General features: G+C 38.9%; 1 protein-coding gene across 2 annotated transcripts in view; it reads left to right on the forward strand.

The window, feature by feature from the left end:
- The first annotated feature begins 3,223 nt into the window (after positions 1-3,223).
- LOC135704411 (uncharacterized) overlaps positions 3,224-17,190 on the forward strand; it is a 130,419-nt gene continuing 116,452 nt past the window's right edge. Inside the window, exon 1 of one of the 2 annotated variants that reach the window (XM_065225860.1) lies at positions 3,224-3,314. The gene's annotated coding sequence lies outside the window, so the exon portion shown is untranslated. Of the gene's footprint in view, positions 3,315-3,554; positions 3,849-17,190 lie in introns of those variants that run through there. The other variant, XM_065225861.1, reaches the window with a different exon arrangement.

Here is a 17,190-nt window from a genome sequence, read left to right on the forward strand (position 1 = left end):
CCGTTTCCATAGTGCGGGAAATTTCTGTTGAAGAAGTGACAGGTTGAAGAGCAAGGACAATGGAGCAGCTAAGATATCGGAGCATTTTTTTAGGACTGCAGATGGAATAAAACTCGGACCTGGTGAAAATGATGATTTGGTTTTACTCATCACAGAGAGAACCATTTGTACATTTACGGCAAAAACATCCGACGTCGTAAAGTCGGTTGGCACATCACGGACGGCTCGGTCAATTTCTGCGTGCGAGCACGGAGAGCTCTAGATCGCACTCGTTTCAGGTTGCGGAGAGTAGCGTTAGACCAAGGCGGTTTTCTTGGAGGTTGGCACTTCGGTACTGAAGCACAAACACAATCGCGCAAAAGGCTAATATAGCGAGCGGCTGCTGTATCGATATCAAGGTCATTCAACACGTTCCAGTTGATCCGGGACAAGGTACGCCTCAGCAAACGGAAATCGGTCTTCAGGAAATTGAGCCGAGTGGCAGTCATGGTTTCATCTAAACGAATTTGAGATCCGTTCGCGATAGATACATCCAAAGCAGGGTAGAAATTGTCAAGAGGAACGATGACATCAGGCGCTTCAACGACGACACAGTTCAGAAGTGCACTTTCGCTAACAAAAACCAAGTCAAGAAAACGAGACTGGAAATTGGGAACAAGGTTTATCTGGCTCAGTCCATGGAAAGCCGTGCCGTCAACAAGCAAGCGGCTGGCAGGAGTAGTTGGCCTAAGGGTGACCAGCTAAGCCCAGGTTGATTAAAATCACCAAGCAGAAGAAGCACATCCGTTATATCAGCCATGGACGATGCAAATTCTGTAGCATCCAGATGAAGCTGCATTGTGGTGCAGTCATGTCGACGTTCAGGGGGAATATACACCGCTCCAATGAGGATGTTCCGCGAAGTGAGGCTGACCTTAACCCAAACCGCTTCAATTGTAGTAAATAGTTCGTTGGAGATTACGCAGGAGGCGAATTCGTTGGAAACAGCGATGAGGACACCACCACCGCGAGTACGAATGCTGTTGGATGAATTACGGTCTAATCTGTAGACAGTAAAAGAGTCACCAAACAGTTGCACTGAATTGATCTTCCCATCGAGCCAAGTTTCCGTGAATACATAAACGTCATACTCCCCGTCAAGCGCAGCCAGATAAACATCGTCCAATTTAGTCATGAGCCCCCTGGTGTTCTGATAGTAGAGCCGTGTCAATGGTAACTTGTCCAGGATCCGAACGAGAGAACGGTGAACTATCAGGCAGCGAAAGATCACCTGGCGTAGAAAGACTCGAAGTGGTGGCCATAAGCGAAGATGAACTGAAACCAAGTGGCGGATCAACAGTTGAATTCACATTGACGAGTTCATACTTGCCGTAAACGAGTGGTTGGAAGACCCCTTCACCAGGCCCGCACACAGGGCCGGGACGGCTGCAGGTCGCTGGCGGGAATGGCTCGACTGTGGCGGGGGGATCGGGGGCTTCCATGATGCCAACGGCAGTGCGTCCCAGTAAACAAACAGAAGTTGATTCATCATAATGGTGTAAGTCGTCAATCTTCGGCAGGACTAGATCAGAGGATCTGAATGCTTCTTCCGGTGAATTTTCTGTGGAGCGTCTCGGCTTCTGGTATGGTGGGGCTGGTATACTGTTAATGTTATCTTCAGACCACAATTGTCGAGGAGCAGACATATACAATGGCACTCTGGAAACCAAGAATTTTTCAGACAGAGCAGTTGTTGCTTGCTGATTATACTTGCCTACAGTTGGAGTTTGGAAGACCCCCACTCCTAACTCAAACGCAGGGCGGGACGACTGTTGAACGCTGCACAGTTAAAAAAAGGAGTGTAAATTTCCGTTACTATGATGCACATAAATGGAGCGTCAGATAACAAACAAGTTTAGATTATAGATCGTGTAAATTTATGAGACATGTCATGTCCCATATATTGTATGCAACTGTCCACTTTTGTTTGCAACATATCTTGCAAGTTGCTAGTTTACGTGAAAAGGAAGTTTACATGTATGAATGTTTGCATGCATGGATGTTTACATCGCCAGTAAAATTCAGATTTTTTTTGTGTGTGGCAGCATAGGCTCGACTACGATGATAGGATCAGGGGCTTCTACAAGGCTAGTTGTAATGATTTAAAGGTTTTTTAGATGGATTTTCGCCAACGCACATAATGAAAGAGTATTTTTATGGACACACAATGTATTGTAAAAATTATATGCCAATGTTATTGACAATTGTTTACACACTACGAAAAATTCATGTAAGTTTTGATGCTCTGAGACTGTAACAAGCGTCGATTTTTATATAAAATTACATCGTAATTAAAAACAAAATTCTGCTTTATCAATCATGCTTCTCGTTATGGATGAGCATGAGTTTTATTATACAAATAACACTAAATAGTTTGTCATGGTGTACCCGCTTCATAAGTCACTATAACGGAAATGATAAGGTTTGTTAAATAAAACCACTTTCGAGAGGCTTGCCCCGGCGAAGCTGTTAAAATCCATACCTCTTAAGCTGAAGTCACGCATTAAAATCTAAGCCCCGGATAAGTCACGAATGGCCTAAGAGTGTTATAGTGACTATAATAAAAAAGAAAACTAAAACACTAACGAAGTGAGATTTGGTGTATATTTCTTCCCGTCATGTTCGGGATTCTTTTGTCTCTGCTTCATACCTAGTTGTGTTCAATAAAGCGGAAACATTTAATTTCCTTTCGTGTATCTTTGCTCTTTTCAGACTGCAGTATCCTCACAAAACATCATCGCGAATAAATAAAACTATTGTCGATGGATGCTGCATCACCTCGTGTGCCGACGAAAACCGTTTCCTATCGCATTGGATAGCTGATGCTAGAGCTGCTACTGCTAAAGCTCGTGTAAGCAACGCACTTGCGTCAAATGCCGATAAAGGTTCGCTTTCAAATAGGTAGCTGATTGCATCGCCGGAATTTCATACGAAACGGCAATGTGGGACAAAATTAAATATTATTATGCATTCCAAGGCTTGCAATGCAATTTTGTCAATGAATGGGGCGACACTATGATGGGGTCTCGTTTCCAATGCAATGGTACATGTTCGTATTGGGCTCGGCTGAATTTGCAAGGACATGCGCCGTCACTTTGTTTTGGTGCGAAGAAGATCCTGACAGGACAGTGAGAACCAAAGGAATCAAAGATGTAACATCAGTCTTACTTTAGTCGTCCGTCGGTTCACAAGTGAAATTTCGAAGTTAATCGGAGTAAACCATCTACTAGTGAATGGAGTATTTAGCGGTTTTATCAAGGAGGTGATATACGAGGGTGAATTGTGATTGTTGATGCTTTTGTTGGTTGTATAGATAGAAGGAGTGATAAAGTGACGATCTGGTGATTATTTCTGCATCTGAATGGTGTGCTACTTCTTCAAGCCTGTAACTGGATATAATATTCAATAAGCGATTGAAAAAGTGTGACGAGATTGTGGTAGTGTAGAATTGTAGAAGTATAATACAATTTAGGTGTAACTTCCGATTACGAAGTGTTCAATATTAACTGGAAATTGGAAATAAACGAGTATTGGCAAAACTCGTGAAAAGTTGTCTCATACATTTTATCTGGAAGTGCAAATCGTTCGCCTTCGAAGCTCGGGAAAAATTTCCGGAGCTGACAAATTAGATTTGTGCTGCAAAACTGTCAACGTCGCTTCAACGGTTTACCAGCAAGTGGATACCCAGTTTTGTGTAATAGGATAACCGTCAGCAGCCTTTACTCGTGCGCTACCAGGAAAACCAGAACAAAAAATAAAACAGAAAAGTTTCTGTTCAGGCCAGATGTGTAACCGAAATGGAATGGAACGTAAAGTAACGCATATGAACTTCAAATTCATAATGGAACATTAATTGGATGCTGTGTGGGAAGAGTTCTGCCGTTGGATCTAACCGCTTGGATATATAAATTCTGGAATAGCTTGATTGGTGATCAAAGTTTCTTATGATAGAATGAAAAACATTAATAATGTTCTCAGATGCTTCATAAGGGTAATTCCTGGAGTGAGAAATCACCAAGGCAATTATCATAGATAATTAATGTGAACTAAATTGCCTCCGTTCTGCTTTGGCGAAGAGGAGTAAATTTATGAGTTTTCACGCTTTCAAGAAGTAATCAAATTGGTAAATCAATCATTCCTTTAATCGTCAAGAGTTGCATGTAGCTATCGTGAACTGGTTTTCGTTTCGAGTTGTGCGATAACAAAAAACATCATGGAATTGTTTTTGATCACACAAGCGTGAGCATTTTTGATTTATCATCGATGGAATAAGGATGCTTGTTTTATTAATTTACATTAACTTGAACATATGCTTTCCCATTTATATGGTTCAATTTATCATTTAACTAGTTATGAGCATTCATTCATATTATTTGACGTGGAATACTGCATGCTGGTTATACCGATATTAGTGATGTATTTGTTTTAACTTTGTAATCCTTGTGAATATGGTAGATGTGGTTTCCGTAATTAGTTTTCAAAAGGCTCGCAATTGCCGGTCCGGACTAATGTGTTTATAACAACTCAAAGTTTCATTTATCCATACCGGATCTCACAAGATTCGACAACTTTTTTAACAATGAAAAAATACAATCTTACTCTATAATTGAAACAAGCTAAATCAATGATATTTCATTTTCATTTCCATCAACTAGTTAGCATTGAAAACAAGCATCTCATTTTCTGAGAAAAAATGCCCATTGATCATTTAATTTTGTTTACCTCTGGTAAGGGTTGTCAGTGTCTGGATAGTTTTAGAAAAACATAAAAGTCTAAATTAATGTGTAAACACGTCTCAAAATCTGTAAACATAATATCATGTGTTTCAACCATTGCCTGTGCAGCATTTATTAAAGTATCGTGTGGGACCAAAACTGAATAGAATTGAAACTTGGCTGAATATATTTTACTTTATACATTTTAATAACGCCAATAAAAAACAAAAAGTTTCTAATTATATTCCTCGATGACGTTTACGGCAATAACTAGTCCATTAAATATAAATAAAAACGTGTCGCTCACAATTTTCTTAAAAAGTAGGTCTTAATTGCAAACAATTATAAACTGCATTTCAGGTGCTTGTTCTGATTTAATTCACAAAGATCTATTGAAAAACAAATCGATTTAGTGCTGTATTACAACAAATTGGTCAATCAAATGGCAAATATTTATCAAACTTCAAACTGTATGGGGTTCGATCCTATTTTTTCGGTTGATTATCCGTGCACCTGTGCAGCAACTTTGATGATTAACCTTTTTAGTAAAATACTACTCAGCAGAACATGGCAGTGACGCATCGAATGATTTTGCCATATCGTTTACAATCATAAGAGATGCCATGTTGAACCAGTAGTCTAAAAAAATAGGTGCCCTTCCTGCGTTAACGGGTGAGAAGGAAGGTACAATCACGCAGTGGGGGCTTTTCTCGGCCACGGCAGGATTTCATGTAGGTGAATGGCAGGTATGTAATTAAAAAGTGGCCTTTTCCACCCTTATGCACGTTTTTTATACACTGCATGTATATTCCTAAGCCTCCCAAAAACATGGTGCACGGATTCCGATTCAAAAGTGTACGAGTTTTTATTCAATCACAGCTCAGTGTTCTACTTGTTAGGCTTTATTACGTCCCTACTTGGACTTTCGCTGGCCCAATGTTCTTTGAGCACTTCCACAGTTATTGATTGAGAGCTTTCTAAGCCAGTATCTTTTTGGCATTAGTATTATTGTGTGCCAAATTCAATCATACTTCATGCTCAGGAAAGTCGAGACATTTTCCAACCCGCAAAATACCTTGACTGGTCCGGGCATCGAAACCCAGCTGCCTCCAGCATGGTATTGCTTTAAACTGCCTTTACAAACTGAGCTATGGAAGACGTCGTACAGCTCAGTGTACGGATTTTGATTCAAGAGCATTTTATACATGATTTTCTAATAGTTCGGACTAGTTCTAAGATTCAGTGATGTAAATTAATGATAAAACATAGGAACAATTATGAAAAGAAACTGCTATACAAAGCATATTATGAGATGATCAGTTCCCCCTTGGTTTGCGTGGGCGGCATACGCTTTGCGAGGAATGGGATTACATTTTTTTGTTTACAAACGCTGATATGTCTAAACGCTTCACCAGTATCCGATAGTATAGGGAGTGTTCAAGTTATAAAACGGGTTATTGTCTGTAGCTCTTTGATTTTTTCATTTTAAAATTTGTATTGCCTAAATTAATGATAATCCAATGCATAAATTCAGAATGAACCAACAAAGCAAGTACATATTCACAAAAAATGAAATTACCAAAATACCAAAACACTGAAATTAAATATATCCATCTTTATGATTTCTCGCGCAAAAAACAAAGAAGCTTTTTTTATTTTTTTTGTTTCTACGGGATCCTCTTAAAACACTTACTTTTGGTGATTTTTTTTATCCTATTTGCATTTGTCAGATAATTTAATTAGAACAAAATGTGATAAGAGGTGTGCTGACGTAGTTAATAGTCAGAACGAAATTTATTTTATGTGTATTAATGTGTATGTTCAATTTAAATTTAACGAAAACTGTCACTTAATAGCTTAAGCTTATGGTTTAAGCTATTGGAGGTATAAGAATATTTGAGATATTATTGTCTATTTATGTTATTTATGTTGAGATATTATTAAAAATTTAACACTGCTTCTTGATTCTAAATTCGTCCTACGAGTTTCAATTCCGTCCTAACGCATTGAAACGCCATTAGATTTTCTTCGTCCTACGGATAATGGTAGAAAATGTGGATTCACTAGGAGCACTTCTTTTGTTTTGAGAACAATGAGTGTATATATTCATACAATGCGCTGTAATAGGCTTCATGTTGTGGCTCATGAACTAACGGATAGGAACAAACGTATTATTGTTTTGGACATGGTGAAATCATTGATATTATTGATGATTTCTGCGCGATAGAACGGAAATGGGCGATTACAACGAAGTAGCGTTCTTCCCTAGTAGGCATTCTACTCCTCAGAAAAATGCTACGCTCGGCTCATTTCAAACTCGCGAGCGAGGCTCCATCAAGCCTGAGGACAGCGAGTGCTATAGTCGGAGAGAAGCCGAAATAGTACGGAAAGAGCGGAGTAGTTGGCTGAGTTGCAACAGAAGTGGAACAACTGCAAAATCTCGAAAAAAAAAACTTGATTCCAAAGATTAGTTTCCTTTAAAAAAAAGCTTTTTTACTAATTATCTGGATCATCTGAATTAACTTTCTGTGGCCTCCATGCTCCATATGCATGTTGTAAATGAATTACTGTATTACAGCTACAAGTGTTTTTAACAGGGTTGCTTCCACTCACTTGCTATAAAAAATTGTTTTTCGGAATTATGAAATCATTGTATGTTATAATGGTTATTAGTACATGAAGGTTAAATTTGCTTTCAGTGCGTCACAATCAGAGATTTTACGATTCGTGAGCGCTCACTATGAGTGAACGCTCATGAATCATAAGATCGCTGATTGTGACGCTCTGAAAGCGAAATTGACAGGTTTTATGAGTCAAACACACACTTTTCACCCTCTCCTTGATACTTACAAACGAAAAACAATTTTTTATAGCAAGTGAGTGGAAGCAACCCTGGTTTTCAACCTAGGTCGAGGAGCTATGCCATAACTATAATTTATCACTTTAGGTAGTTCTGGGAGAAATGCAAAGTCAGTAAACAACATTGTTGTTTAAGCTACTGATGGTAAAATCAATAGCAAAATGTTAAGTGAAGCAAAAACAATACAAAAAAAAAATAATAACATGGACTGTTTCGGCGAGATTCGAACCCTGACCGTCTGTACTGCTAACCACTTATTTAACCAGCTATATTTATCTTATGTAAAAGCCCAAGAGTTACTTGAACAGTCGAGATTGTATGCTGTTCAATGATTAGCGTAGATGGAACGCCAATGGAAATTAAAGAATACTTTTGCAAGAGCACCATCACTAACACAGTTTTGCACGGGATGTATTATTTCATAAAAACTTTGTGGATCGCGTTGGGTAAATGTTTAAAATTATTTTCTAAATCTTGCAGTTTTTGCAAGATATGATTGCAAAAATCGCATGATTTGGAATGTTGCATTTTTCACAACATTTTTTTTTTACTTTTTGGTGTGGCTCAGATTTAACGACCACAGCACTCATTGGTTAGCGCCACCGGTGGTGTAGTGGTAAGCGTGATTACCTCTCACCCCAGCAGGCATGGGTTCAATCCCAGTCGGCGCCGCTAGGATGTTCTGATGCATAACATCTCTGATCACGCCATAGGGAAGTAAAGCCGTTGGTCCCCGGTTCATGAGTTGATGGGTCGATAGGTAGGGTGTAGGTGTGGGAACTGCCTCCCTGGCGTCGGTAGCATTGGTGCTCAGTATGGAAACCAAGATCGACGGAAAACAAATCTAGGAAAAAAAAAAGGCACTGGTTGGTTGTGTAATAATAATAAACGTTAATGCAAATCATAAACATTATAAAATAAATGCACATAAGTCTTCAATAATGCATCAATAATTTCAACCAGAGCACTTTTTTTGAGCTGGTTTATATAATAAAATCAAAATTTAACTTTGCATCAGCAGGTCAATAGATTTTCTTAGCCAAAATGCCATCAATTGTTTTCAATACCTATATCTACGTTATAACAAGACCCACTGTTGGCATAGTTTGTTCTTTGACACAAATTTCTTTTTCTTGCCGAAGGTGAACCAGCCTCAGGCTGAAAACCTCCCTAATAAATAAAACTTAACTTAACCTAACTTTTTCTTATCAAACGAGTGGGAGCATTAAAGTTAAGATTTTCCAAAATCTCTGTGGGATTCACTCTTTGCGCACTAGCCTCGTGTATAAAAGCTATCATTGCAAACTCCCTTCATTTTGTGAGCCCTTCTAAATTAATTAACATACATCGTGATGTATTGTGTATGTATCATTGAAAGTGCAAACTAAACCTTTTGATAAACCCGAGAAAGATAATGTTTTTTAAAGGATCAACAAAGGTCAATTAAGAGTCGAGTATAACACCAAATATATAATAATATCACTCCACTCTTTCGTTTAGCTGTCGAACCATAATCTTAGCAATGAGACTGCCTCCGAAGCCAAAAAGGGTACCAATGAATTTTTAAATCTTCACGAGGGGATAATTAAATGAAGATTTGAGTCATATATTGAAGGTGTGTATTACAGCTTATTATGTTATTTGATGACAACAGTGACTCTTGAGTATGATATATTTTCTAAGAAGGATTCTCCTGGTATTTGAGCAGAATTTATTTTCTTCTTTCCAGTCCATCTTTATGTAAACGCGTGGATCAATTTTGATGAAATTTTCATCAGTTCACCAGTTACCTAATGAAATGTTAAAAACACACAATTTTTAAGGACCTTACTGAGAAATTGCTAAATTCCAGTAAAAAATTTGATGATTGACCTTAACGATACATTCTGGAAACTTTCATGAAAATCGACGAAAGATGCGTCTGATCGATTCGTTAGTTGTCACGAAAATGCTCCTATGTACCTGCGTCCCACATCAATCGAATTAAATTTTTGTTGGTTTCATGAGCCCATGGCCCATTTTCTGCTATACGTGCTCTAGCCGCCATTATTTCCGGATCACTCTTTCATTGCAACTGTTTATTGAATGATATTCTGTTGAATAGGTTTTTCGATGGTTCTGGTAGTTTCCACATTTAATTGTTATAAAGAGTTTACATCATACTGGCTTCAGTGGAATACTTTGCGTAACTGAGAGTACGTGCCATACTTTCAATTTAATGAACCAATTCGCCGTTGTGCAGATTTTTGCTACGGACGTGGTGGATTTTTTATTGTTATGACTAAAGTTGAACAATTTCTCTCCACGATAAAAAAGCGTTTAACCAAACGTCCCGTTTTTCGGTTCAGGTCACCCCAAAGTGGCCGTATAGTGCAAAAGTTGAACGGTTGTTCACTTTAATGCGAACCGGAATGGAATTTTTCAGCTTCAACCGGATGAGTCATTCCAAATGGGCTATAACATTGATTTTTTGTGTATAATTTACCTGGACTTTGTTAAAATGGGGGGTATTAATCTCTCTGATGATATTATAATGTGGAAAAACTCTGCTGATATTATAAGAAAAAAACCCAAATGATACATGACAATGGATTTTATGGTGTCTGAAGCAGACAAAGGTGACAAGGAGCGTAAAATAGATGAATAAAATGTGATTATTTAATGGGGAGCTGAGGACACGGGTGGCTTCAAGTAATTAACAGAACAGCAATGCAATTGGTTGGTGCTGATGTGTAGTGAAAAATGATGTAAAAGTAGCCCGTGGAATAAAATGGTCAGCTGCTATTTATTATCGCATTCCCAACTTTTGTGAATTAGCATTGCAGTTCATCAAATTGATTAATTAAGTATGGAATGGCTTTGAAAAACTGCGTTGAACCTTTTACCCCTAGTGAACTATATTTTTTTAATATGTGGATGCACTTAATCAAATTTATACCTACAGTGTGCTGATAAAGAAATTATGATCAACTTCAATTTACTAAGAGTTCATGTCAATCATTAGTTGATGAAATAATATAGGGGAATGGGGTAAAATTGACATCCTAAGGGTTGCCTTCAATAAATACAGCATTTGGATGGTAATACAGTAATAACACGATTTTATCCATGCGATACGGCAGCTCTCTAATGGTCAGTACTGTCAGTAGTACGGACCAGCAAATTGAACATTAAACGCAATTCTAGGAAATACTAAAACAGTTGCACTAACAATATTTTTCTTACGTTAGATTTTTATGAACCCCCCTTTCTCCCCATCATAATAAATCGTAAAAATTTGAAAACTCACTCGCCCCCCTAAATGCTTACACAATTATTGAATGGCCCCATTATTGCTCGAAAGTTAACCTTAAACATCCATCTTGAAGATGAATGAGAAAGATTTGGAATAACGGTTATGTGAAATAATTGGAAGATCGGGCTGACAAATTTGGGCCATTTCTGTATGATTAGTGTACTGTAGGTTATAGTCATGCTTAAAGAAAATACATATACCAATTTATGTTAAATCTTAACTAAATAATAACACTTTTTTATGAAAATCAGAAATGGTTAAAAAACCACTACTTTTTTAGGTGCGGGTGAAACGGGTGTAAGTCATAATATGGACCCAAGAACGCATTGACCACGTATGAAAAGTATCCGGGAACCCCCGGGGTAGGAGGTCAACAGAGCCAGACCTGAAGCTCACCATGTAATACAAAAAGTCACATGAGTATTCAGGAACTTGATAAATAGCGGTGACAGTGGATCTACTTTGCACATATCCAGAACAACATGTGAAAAGGGCATACAAGCTTTTTGTAAACAAACCTTTGTAGGCCCTTTTCTCACCAACTGAGGGTCGCCCACGCAAACCAGCAATATCATCGGGAAGGGGAAAGTGTCCCCTACTCGGTGATGTTAAAGGTTTGCGTTGGTGTCATATGGGTGGCGAGAAAAAGGCATAAGAAGGTTTGTTTACAAAAAGCTTGTATGCCCTTTTCACATGTTGTTCTGGATATATATTCAAGGCATCCATCATATTAAAAAATTCCGACCAATGAAACTGTTTCTTGTGAATTAAATAATGACCCGATTTTATCAGCCCCCACTCATCCGTGTTTTCTTTTCCAATAATTTCACTTAACCGTAATTCCAAATTTTACTCATTCATCTTCAAGATGGATGGTTACGGTATAATTTTGGGCTTAAAACTACTGAAAAAGCGCATGGGCTTCGTAGAACAATAGAAAATATTTTTAAAAAGAGGGCTGACAAAATCGGGTCATTACTATATTGGCTTTGTCCGTCTTACTTCAATGATGAACTATTTAAGAAAACGCCTCTACATGCCTGCGTAACAACAAAATTTTATTTCTTATTTCAACAATCAATCTAGTTAGGATATGCAATATGAAATTGTTACGATACGAAATGAACGAAACGATAAGAAAAGAACCGGAAAAAAAATGCATTATGAAATCGGGGGTGTCCTACAACTTAAATTTGTTAGATATTTTTAAGCATATCTTTGGCATCTGATTGAAAAACATAAAAAAATCAGCATAGTCATGTAGTCAAGGTTTTAGGCTACAAACATTTATTGCTATCTGGAAGAAAGGCTTCTGCCGCTATGCACCTATAACTTATAACGATTTTAAATGTGAAGAGCCGATTTTGTTAGTTTTTAAGGTAGGAGAGGGAGTTTTAAATTTGAACAGTACTTACAAAAACAGGAGAAATTAAGTAAATAATGGAAAGTAGGAATGAAATCAGACACAAAATATATGATTTTGACTGCAAAAAAAGAATATAATGTTGATTGAAGTTATCAATTTATATTTAGAACTCGATCACTTTTCCACTGGTTTGATTGCATTAAAGTATGTCAAAAACATCCATCTTGATGACGATTGTAAAACATTTACACTGAAACCTCCGTTTACGAAGTAATTTTTTTCGCAGTATTCAATTTACGTTCTTCTTTTTACAAAGTAAATCCCAAACGAGTTTTGTTTTTAGGAAGTAAATTCCAAATAACGATTTTTTTGCGATTTTGGGAAACTGGGAAATACTATGGGTATTGTTGGAATCGGAGTGACGTTAAAGAACCGGAAATCTCTATCTGACGTAATTTGGAAATTCAAGAAAACTTGGAAATCCTGCCATATTTTTGTATTTTTGAATTCGGAGTGACGTGTAGGGACCGGAAATCGATGTCTGGCGCTATTTTGAAATGCAAGATGGTGGCTTCCGGTTACAGAAAAACTTGGAAATTCCGTCAAATACCCCACAGTATGGGTATTTTTGGAATCGGTGAGACGTGTAACAACCAGAAATCGATGCCTGATGCCATTTTTAAATACAAGATGACCACTTCCATTCAGAGAAAAGCTTGGAAATTCTGTCAAATACCCCACAATTTGGGTATTTTTTGGAATCGGGGTGACGTGTAGGAACCGAAAATCTATGACGCCATTTTGATCAAAGATGGTGTTGTGATGCCACACAGATTAAAAAAAAATACCCATATTGTGGGGTATTTTACAGTAATTCCCATTTTTGCTCTATCCTGATGCCGCCATCTTGGGTTCCAAATTGGGGTCTGGCATGTACTGATCTTTACATCGAACGACTCGAAATTACTCTTCTTCTCCGAACAAGTTCGAAAGAAAGAAGCAAAGCAAGCATTCTCGAGCGATGCAAACGATGCTTTGATTCGAGTCTCTGTGAGTGACCAGTGAGCGAAGGATCAAAAAACCGGAAAAAAAACGAACCATTCATGCAGCACTGTATTCGTGCATACCCAAGCAACTCAGCTTGTCACAAACTGGTTTAAGTAACTTATATATTGTAACGCTGTGCGTTTGTGTTCAATTGAGTTGGCGGTAAAGATTGTGGAAAAGAACGAAATTTGTAAATATTAGGGATGAGTTGTATAAGTTGTAAATATTAGGTAACGTGTGTTGTCATATAGGTTGTAATCTTGTGCGAAGAAGCTGGTTTGTGTCTAAGCTATGTTTTACATTTAGCTTTGTATATACATTTGTAAGGTTTTATAGCAAGCTAGCGTTTTTTATGGAACAATAAATAAGATGGCTAAAGAGGAGAATTGCTAAATACGCGAAAGAGATAGGATTCAAATGAACACATAAATAAGATGGCTAATCGACATATGTTTTCGCGCCATATCCGATCCTTTTATCTTGAAGAAAACCTGTGGTTTCTTGGGGAACAAAACTTCTAATCTCGTCCATTTCGCTAACGAATCGGCTGGAAAGCAGATGTGTGTGACGCGGTTTTTAAGTTCGTAAAGTGGACTCTGTGAAAGTAATCTACGTACTCTAAGGTGATTAGTTTAAAGGAGTTAATTGAGCCAGCTCAGTGATCTAACGTGTGGTTTTTTGTACGTTTAGGTTAATTGTACTGTTCAAAGTAGTTGCGTCGCAGACATCTGCGTTTTTAGTGTTTTATCGTACAAAAAAGTAATTTGTAAAATTTTTAAACATTAGCATTTTTGTAATTTCGTGTTTTTCGCGTTGGACAGCTCGTTCAACGGGCTTTTTTTGTACGGGCTGGATTTTTGACGAGTTCGGCAGTCATCATCGCCGGAACTTTGGCTTCGTGGCGTCATCAAAGCCACATTTTTCGTCCGGGAAGGACGGATCAGACCCGTGTGCACAGCGAAGGCCCGCCTCTCGTAGGTAGTCAAACGGAGGAGAGTGTAGACGCTAAATTTCTGCTTAGCGAATTGTTTCCCGACGGTCGCCAAAAGCCGTCGGTAAGGTCCCCATCCCGTTACAACCCCAGGGACCGTGACATTCGAGAGCTCGGACCGTAGGAGTACGAAGCCAATCGCGTACCTCGGTTCGGATTTCAACCAAAGAGGAGAGGATTTCATTCCATCTCGGGCGGTCAAAGCGGAAACACAGTACGCGAAGCCGTGCGACGGTACGTTGGTCTCTCTCTTCCGCGGAGCGAATCTCCCGGGAAAAGCTCGACTGCGTCGATGCTCAGCTCTCAAGAAAGAAAATCGGAAGCCTTCCGTCCAGTCGCCACTACCTCCGCACCTCTAATTTCGGCCATACCGCACACGGGTCACCTTTCGTCGCTGCACGCCATTTCCGCAGCTAGCTCGGCGCCATTCCGAGACCGCCGCCATCATCACAGGTCATCGGAAGGTCGACAGTCGCCATCGCTAGGACCTTGGTAAGGTCTCCGGCCGCCATTATCGCTCCATCCGTCGCCATCACCGCTTCATCCGTCGCCGTTGCATCGCATCGCATCGCATCGCATCTCACGGAACCTAAATCCTGCGCAGGTATGTCCGTATTCTTGTTTTCATGGCCATGAATTTAGTTTTTCCGTTGTTATCGGGTTTGTCCAACACAACACGAATGTAATTATCAAATACGTGAATATAGTTTGAATTGGTTGTTTTTTGTTGTAAAGTCTATAGTGTTCCTTCATACCGTTGCGTCTCTTAGCTGGTTTCATACGTCACTGTGTATTCCATTCGTAAGATCTCTCTCTATTCACACATATTTGTTTTTAACCCGATTCGTTGTGTTTATGCTGATGGAGCTTAGCATTTTGGATCCTTTCGGGGTTGCTGGTTTTTCGTGATAAAAGGAAGTGCGGATAAAAGTGTTCATTTGATCTCGTCCATTTCGCTAACGAATCGGCTGGAAAGCAGATGTGTGTGACGCGGTTTTTAAGTTCGTAAAGTGGACTCTGTGAAAGTAATCTACGTACTCTAAGGTGATTAGTTTAAAGGAGTTAATTGAGCCAGCTCAGTGATCTAACGTGTGGTTTTTTTTGTACGTTTAGGTTAATTGTACTGTTCAAAGTAGTTGCGTCGCAGACATCTGCGTTTTTAGTGTTTTATCGTACAAAAAGGTAATTTGTAAAATTTTTAAACATTAGCATTTTTGTAATTTCGTGTTTTTCGCGTTGGACAGCTCGTTCAACGGGCTTTTTTTGTACGGGCTGGATTTTTGACGAGTTCGGCAGTCATCATCGCCGGAACTTTGGCTTCGTGGCGTCATCAAAGCCACATTTTTCGTCCGGGAAGGACGGATCAGACCCGTGTGCACAGCGAAGGCCCGCCTCTCGTAGGTAGTCAAACGGAGGAGAGTGTAGACGCACCTCTAATTTCGGCCATACCGCACACGGGTCACCTTTCGTCGCTGCACGCCATTTCCGCAGCTAGCTCGGCGCCATTCCGAGACCGCCGCCATCATCACAGGTCATCGGAAGGTCGACAGTCGCCATCGCTAGGACCTTGGTAAGGTCTCCGGCCGCCATTATCGCTCCATCCGTCGCCATCACCGCTTCATCCGTCGCCGTTGCATCGCATCGCATCGCATCGCATCTCACGGAACCTAAATCCTGCGCAGGTATGTCCGTATTCTTGTTTTCATGGCCATGAATTTAGTTTTTCCGTTGTTATCGGGTTTGTCCAACATAACACGAATGTAATTATCAAATACGTGAATATAGTTTGAATTGGTTGTTTTTTGTTGTAAAGTCTATAGTTTTCCTTCATACCGTTGCGTCTCTTAGCTGGTTTCATACGTCACTGTGTATTCCATTCGTAAGATCTCTCTCTATTCACACATATTTGTTTTTAACCCGATTCGTTGTGTTTATGCTGATGGAGCTTAGCATTTTGGATCCTTTCGGGGTTGCTGGTTTTTCGTGATAAAAGGAAGTGCGGATAAAAGTGTTCATTTGATCTCAGGCGTTAGCGAAAATTCGGGGCTGATTCGTTGAGGGACTTCGAGAATCGTACCGTACGGGAGTCCTCTGAGATTTAGTCTCAAAGTGTCGGGCAAGTTTAACACGACCGGTGGTCTCTCTTCGTGAGAGTGGCGCTTAAGCCACCGTGTTTACAATTATCTCAGGAAGTTTTCCCGCACGGTTACAATATAACAATCTCAGCTGTGAAAATTTACATCTACACACTTAGAAATAACTACTTTTACACGTAAATCATATTGGACGTAAATCATAGAACATAAACAATCATTTCATGTAAAATTAAGTGTTATCAAACCGGAACATCAGCTAGTCGACGAAGAGAACGTTTAATTGAATTGATTTTCACGTTTCTTTCAACTTATTCTTATGTCGAAAGGCCCGCTTACATGTGTCTCAGGGAACTGAAATTTACATGACTTTGTAGTAGTGTGTAGCCACTTATATACAACTCATTTATAGCAAAAAAAAAAGCGCAAGAGGTGGGATATATATATATAACATATGTCAAGTTATATATGATTGACTTGCGCAATTAATGTATGACTATTACGCAACTACTGTTTTGAAGATGTTCTAAATGGATTTAATCCTCCCAACGAATGGCATTTGTTCATTTTTCCAGCATCATTATTAATTTTATTGTGCGAAAAAAAGTGTATAAACTGAGATTTCGTACTCAAAAACTTTTGTGCGGTTGAAAATTTATGGTGAATCTTTACATTCTACTTCTAAAAAACTCATTGACTCTTTGAAAAAGCTTTTTGCAAAAAAATTTAATTGCACAAAACAATGTGTTTAAAATTCCCCAATTTCGAAAACATCACATTTTTA

The sequence above is a fragment of the Ochlerotatus camptorhynchus genome, unplaced genomic scaffold (genome assembly GCF_037179485.1).
Source record: "Ochlerotatus camptorhynchus isolate MF236.1 unplaced genomic scaffold, CSIRO-AGI_Acam_v1.1 ptg000240l, whole genome shotgun sequence".
NCBI classification, from domain to species: domain Eukaryota; kingdom Metazoa; phylum Arthropoda; class Insecta; order Diptera; family Culicidae; genus Ochlerotatus; species Ochlerotatus camptorhynchus.